This window comes from Tigriopus californicus, chromosome 11, assembly GCF_007210705.1.
Source record: "Tigriopus californicus strain San Diego chromosome 11, Tcal_SD_v2.1, whole genome shotgun sequence".
Lineage (NCBI taxonomy): Eukaryota > Metazoa > Arthropoda > Copepoda > Harpacticoida > Harpacticidae > Tigriopus > Tigriopus californicus.
In genome coordinates, this window is record NC_081450.1 from 13154228 (window position 1) to 13160624 (window position 6397).

A 6397-nucleotide genomic window follows, 5' to 3' on the forward strand; every position below is an offset into this window, starting at 1 on the left:
TTCGTTGGTAGACCAAATATTGTTTGAATTTAAAGTTAGATAAGAATTAGAAGTGTTTTTCATAAGCTGCTCAGGATATTATTCCGAGTAATGGTATGGAAGTCTGTAAAAATGTCCTGGTTATGTATCTTGTTTGGAAAAAGTCGTCAAACAAGACCTCATTTCGTGGACAATATCCGACCCGCCTTGGCCGTACAGCAGTTGTTTGGAAAAAGTCGTCAAACAAGACCTCATTTCGTGGACAATATCCGACCAAATCTTTGGTGAATCTGATATAACTATATTATGTAGCCGAAGCCCTTTTATTTATAAGGTATATTTCATCTTCAGGAACCAAGTTACCTATGAGGCCCATAATGATCTCTAAATCCCAGATCTAGTTCACTTTAAACTTCCGAGAATTATCTGGTTTGGTTTGTAAATGCTTTCTATGTACTCCAGAAGATTTATTTAAATCTCTCAAGCTCTTTTAAGCTGTAAGTCAAAAGTTAAGTGGAGTGCCCAAACGAATAATTCGGTTGTTACGTAGATTTTCATTATGAAATGCGAATCCCTTGTACTACTTAAAGCAGTGCAAGTAACGGACCACGTGGTCCTAGAATAGAAAGCAATTGCAGGGCTTTACTTTGCAGGCTTTTCTGCACCTCTACTGTTCATTACGTTTGGTAATATAACATGATAAACGTTGGAGCCAACCGTGGTCCACAAAAATAACCCGGGTGTACCTTTGCGCTCGTTTTCATAGTGCTTACTTCGTTATTTTCACCAATAGAGGACAAAAACATCAAGCCCATATGAACGAAATCATTGCCTTGATTGAGTTCCGGAGTTAATAGAATTTTGAAATGGAAAAAATCAATAGTTCCTTGCATTGATAAAAACACTTCGTTCAAGACGGTTCGGACAATTCATGTACAAACCAAGTCCGAGACAGTCTGTCTCTGACATTCGCAGTAGAGACTGAACCGTGGAGGAAGCGAGCGAATAGGAGCAGACAGCTTTGTCCCCGTCATTTTGGGCCTTGACGATGAGAGAAGAAAAAACTTCAAAATGTTCCATCTGCTTGATGTCGTTTGAACTTGCTTTTCACTGACTGCTACATATATAGAGCACATGTGGGTGAAGATTGAAAGTAGTGCCTGTGTTTTGCTTTTGCACCTGTCTTTCAAGGTAAAGCCTTTGCGTGTTTGTGCTCCTCGTAAGTTTGGCAAAGGCTGGCTTTAGCTTCAAGCTGACATGACATGTGATCTTGAGAGATAATGTTATTATTGCTTGATGTCGTGGTAACAGCCAATGCGACCGGTTTCTGTGAGTTTAATTTGATGATCGCCCTAGATTTCCAATCATGATCCATCTGTGCTTTTGTAAAGGGTTGTTTCCCAAAGGGAAAAGAATTGTTTGAAAAGACATGCCAGGTGGAATCCTCGTTGCAGATTGAGGTCCCGTGTTTCAATCGGAAGTCCACTGTTAGTGTCTCATCCGGAGCCGATTCCAATTCAAGACACCCCTATCCGATTTGGCCTGGAGAACCGGTCTCCTCTTCAGCAACTTTGAAAAGGAAGCCGTAAAAAAGATGGCGAACATTCGGTCGAGACAATGGTCAACGAAAGATGGGTAAAGAATAACTGATCACATCACAAAAAGAAGGATGTGGATTGCAAGCTCCGGCCAGTTTGCGCCAAGATTCGAGGTCACGAGAATGTCTTGGATGGTGCAGTAAATTGTCTTGAAAACACGTATTTATCTTACAGTTTAAGATGCCGCTCATTTTGTGAATTTGAAAAAAATATCATGCATTTTGATATTTTATGATAATAAATATTATTATTTGAAAAGGGTGATATAATCGTAGAAGGAATGTTTTAAGTGGTTTGTAACATATTTTTTTAGGGATCACTTATGTGAGGATCTGTGTTTAAAAAAACTCGTTATTTACCATTTGCGTTTTCAAGAACGGCTACATGCTGTTCGATTACAATGAAAAAGCTTTTTGACGCATGTTATATTATGAAAAGTAACGTATGCTTTCATTATTATATGATTTTTTTTTGTGGGATAATAAACCAACAACCCAATTTACTAACAGCTATTATGCTATGTAATCATACTAAAGCTTTATTGAAGGTCATGGAAACATTTTATATAATGAGAGGGCCCAATGAACGCCCTAGTGCTCCAGAAACTTTTGGTTTGGCCATTCTTGATAAGAACGAAAAACATGGTCGCCTCGAGGAATTTTTCAAATGTAATCACACTGTCATCTCATCCTTTTTTGATGGATTCTCGAAACCGTCGAGGCGCAAAGACCGTTCGTTGCCTTTGACTATTTTGAGTCCTAGGCCCATTTTCATTGATTGTAACGGCATGCTCGTACGAGTATTATCAACTGCGACAAATCTACTTTCAATAAGATTATGTCCTTTGATGGATTGGTCAACGTAGCGACAACACACACACACACACAGCATACAGCAACAATCCTAGCGGTATATTTCGTTCTCTTTCATGCTTGGCATGATCATACACACACGCCATGACGTCAAAAAGCCTCCAAGACTTGGCCTTTTTCCCCCGAAGTAAAGAAAAGTGTCAGTTTCCTCACAACTTGTTGAACGTGAATGCCCAAACAGACATTGCTTGCCACAATGAAGAAGTGTCATTTTCATCAACTAATAAACTGTACCTCCTCCTAAAATTGAAGGGCGAAAGAATAGAGACATTCACTAGTGTGCATGTCCCAACGTTTTGGAGTGTCCTATTAGCAAGGGAACATGGACGAAATCGTAAGCAACAGAGGCACAATTGTCGATCACTTCGTGCCCAACTGACTTCGATTTCAACGCGCAGCACTTGTTTGTAGTGAACGTCGTCTCTCACTCGGTGAGTGACCGAAATATTCCAAACGAGTTTTATCTTAAAGTCCTGGCCGTTTTGTTGCTACGATTTCGTCCATGTCCCTGCTAATAGGACACTCAAACCGTGGACATGCACACATAGTGAATTTGTCTCTATTCTTTCGCCTCAATTAGGAGGAGGTTACAGGTGTTATTAGTGATGAAAATGACACTTCTTTCATTGGTGGCAAGCATGTCTGTTTTGGCATTCACGTTCAACAAGTTGTGAGGAACACTGACACTTTTCTTACTTCGGGGGAAAAAGGCAAGTTGAGGCTTTTGACGTCATGGCGTGTGTATGATCACTGCCAAGGATGAAAGAGAACGAAATATACGCTAGGATTGTGTGTATGTGTGTGTGTGTGTGTGTGTCGCTACGTTGACCAATCCATCAAAGACATAATCTATTGAAAGTAGATTTGTCGCAGTTGATAATACTCGTACGAGCATGGTTACAATCAATGAATGGCCTAGACTCAAAATAGTCAAAGGCAACGAACGGGTCTTTGGCTCGAGGTTTCGAGATCCATCAAAAAGGATGAGATGACAGTGTGATTACATTGAAAATTCCTCGAGGGACCATGTTTTCGTTCTTATCAAGAATGGCCAAACCAAAAGTTCTGGAGCACTAGGCGTTTCATGGGCCCCTCATTATATAAAATGTTTCCATGACCTTCAATAAAGTTTAGTATGATACATAGCATATAGCTGTTAGTAAATTGGGTTGTTGGTTATTATCCCACAAAAAAAATCATAAATATGAAAGCATACGTACTTTTCATAATATAACATGGTCAAAAAGCTTTTTTCATTGTAATCGAACAGCATGTTAGCGCGTCTTGAAAACGCAAATGTAAAATAACGAGTTTTAAACACAGATCCTCACATAAGTGATCCTAAAAAATATGTACAAACCACTTAAACATCCTTCTACGATTATATCACCCTTTACAAATAATAATATTTATATTCATAAAAATCAAAATGATGATATTTTTTTCAAATTCACAAATGAGAGCATCTAAACTGTAAAGATAAATCGTGTTTTTTCAAGACAATTTCTGCATCCATCCAAGACATCTCGTGACTCAGATACTGGCGCAACTGGCCGGAGCTTGTCACATTTTTTTTTTGTGATGTGATCGTTATTTTACCCATCTTCGTGACATTGTCTCGACCGGATGTTCGCCATCTTTTTTACGGCTTCCTTTCAAAGTTGCTGAAGAGGAGACCGGTTCTCCAGCCAAATCGGATGGGGATGTCTTCGATTGGGAATCGCTCCGGATGAGACACTAACAGTGGACTCGATGAACACGGACTCAATCTGCAACGAGGATCACCTGCATGTCTTCAAACATTCTTTCCCTTTGGGAACAACCCTTTACAAAAGCACAGATGGATCATGATTTTGAAATCGTAGGGCGATCAATTAAACTCACAGAAACCGTCGCATTGGCTTGTACCACGACATCAAGCAATAATAACATATCTCTCAAGATCACATGTCATGTCAGGCTTGAAGCTAAAGGCCAGCCTTTGTGCAACTACGAGGAGCACAACACGCAAAGTTTACCTTGAAGACAGTGTGAAAGCAAAACACCAGGCCTACTTTCAATCTTCACCCACATGTGCTCTATATTGTAGGCAGTGAAAGCAAGTCAAACGACATCAAGCAGTGGAACATTTTGAGTTTTTTTTCTTCTCTCATCGTCAAGGCCAAAATGACGGGGCACAAGCTGTCTGCTCCTATCGCTCGCTCCTCCACGGTTCAGTCTCTACTGCGAATGTCAGAGACCAGACTGTCTCGCTTGGTTTGTACATGAATTGTCCGACCGGTTTGAACGAAGTGTTTTATCAATGCAAGGAGACTATTGATTTTTCCATTTCAAAAATCTATTAACTCCGACTCAATCAAGGCAATGGATTCGTCTCATATGGGCTGATGTTTTGGCCTCTATGGTGAAAAAACGAGTAAGCACTATGAAAACGAGCGCAAAGGTACACCCGGTTATTTTGTGGACCGAGGGTGGCTCCAAACGTTATCATGTATATTACCAAACGGTAATGGAACAGTAGAGGTGCAGAAAAGCTGCAAAGTAGCCCTGCAATTGCTTTTCTATTCTAGACACGTGTCCGTTACTTGCACTGCTTTAAGTAGTACAAGGATTCGATTCATAATGAAATCTACGTAACAACCGATTATCGGTTTGGGCACTCCACTTAACTTGACTTACAGCTTAAAGAGCTTGAGAGATTAAATAATCTTCTGGAGTACATAGAAGCATTTACAAACCAGATAATTCTCGGAAGTTTAAAGTGAACTAGATCTGGGATTTAGAGATCATTATGGGCCTCATAGGTAACTTGGTTCCTGAAGATGAAATATACCTTATAAATAAAAGGGCTTCGGCTACATAATATAGTTATATCAGATTCACCAAAGATTTGGTCGGATATTGTCCACGAAATGAGGTCTTGTTTGACGACTTTTTTCAAACAAGATACATAACCAGGACATTTTTACAGACTTCCATACCATTACTCGGAATAATATCCTGAGCAGCTTATGAAAAACACTTCTAATTCTTATCTAACTTTAAATTCAAACAATATTTGGTCTACCAACGAATAACAATTGACGGACCTGGCTAGCCCTTGAATATAGGGTTGATCTGGAATGTTCGTCAAAAGCTTGTCCTTCAAATTGCTACAAGTTCACCGTTTATATATTTCCCAGAAAAGAAGGGAGGAGGCCTTTTTAGCCTCTCTTTTAAAGAGAGCTATCTTGTTCTTGGAATGTTCTTGGAAAGTGGAGCTCAACATGTTTCGCAATTTTGTTATCTGTTAAAACATCTTGAACATAGTCCTCGTATATCTAAGTGGATTTCGTGCCCACTTCTAACGCAGATTTTGAAATTATAATTTCCAAGTGTGATAAGTAATGGCAACGTCTGGTTAATCCAACTGACAAATTCTTTATTCATAACTTATTCTTTCAAACCGCAAAGCCTGCTCCAAACAATGTCGCTCTGCTTCAGACTAACAACTTGAGGGTATTAAATCATTAGCCAATAATTTGAACTGGCCACACACACGCCTACATTTCCTTTAATTGGACAACTATTTTGGCTGAAATATCTAGGCTTGCCGTTCCTAGTCCAAAAAGGCGACATTTCCGCTAAATTCATACTTCTTCGGGCCTAACATCATTCGTTACTGGGGATATCTTTTCACCCAAGGGTGATCTCAACTTATCAAGACATGTCCCCTATGGAATAAAACGCGAAGTGGAACCAACATTTAAGGGTATCGTAATCCAAAAAGGGTAAAAATCATCAAAAACAATTGTTTTACTCTCTCCAACTAAAATCGACCCAGTTGCAAAGAACAGTATTCTTCAACTCACATAATCTGAAAAAGGCATTGTAATCATGATATCTACATCTATTTATCCCTAAATAAGCAGGCATTTGGATGTTCGCATCTCTTCAAATAATGTTCAA

The 6397-nt window shown here is 39.4% G+C and overlaps 1 protein-coding gene across 1 annotated transcript in view; it reads left to right on the top strand.

Moving 5' to 3' along the window:
• Positions 1–6397, top strand: part of LOC131889926 (protein Aster-A-like) — a 29777-nt gene that overhangs the window by 2973 nt on the left and 20407 nt on the right. The gene's annotated exons all lie outside the window — the stretch shown is intronic.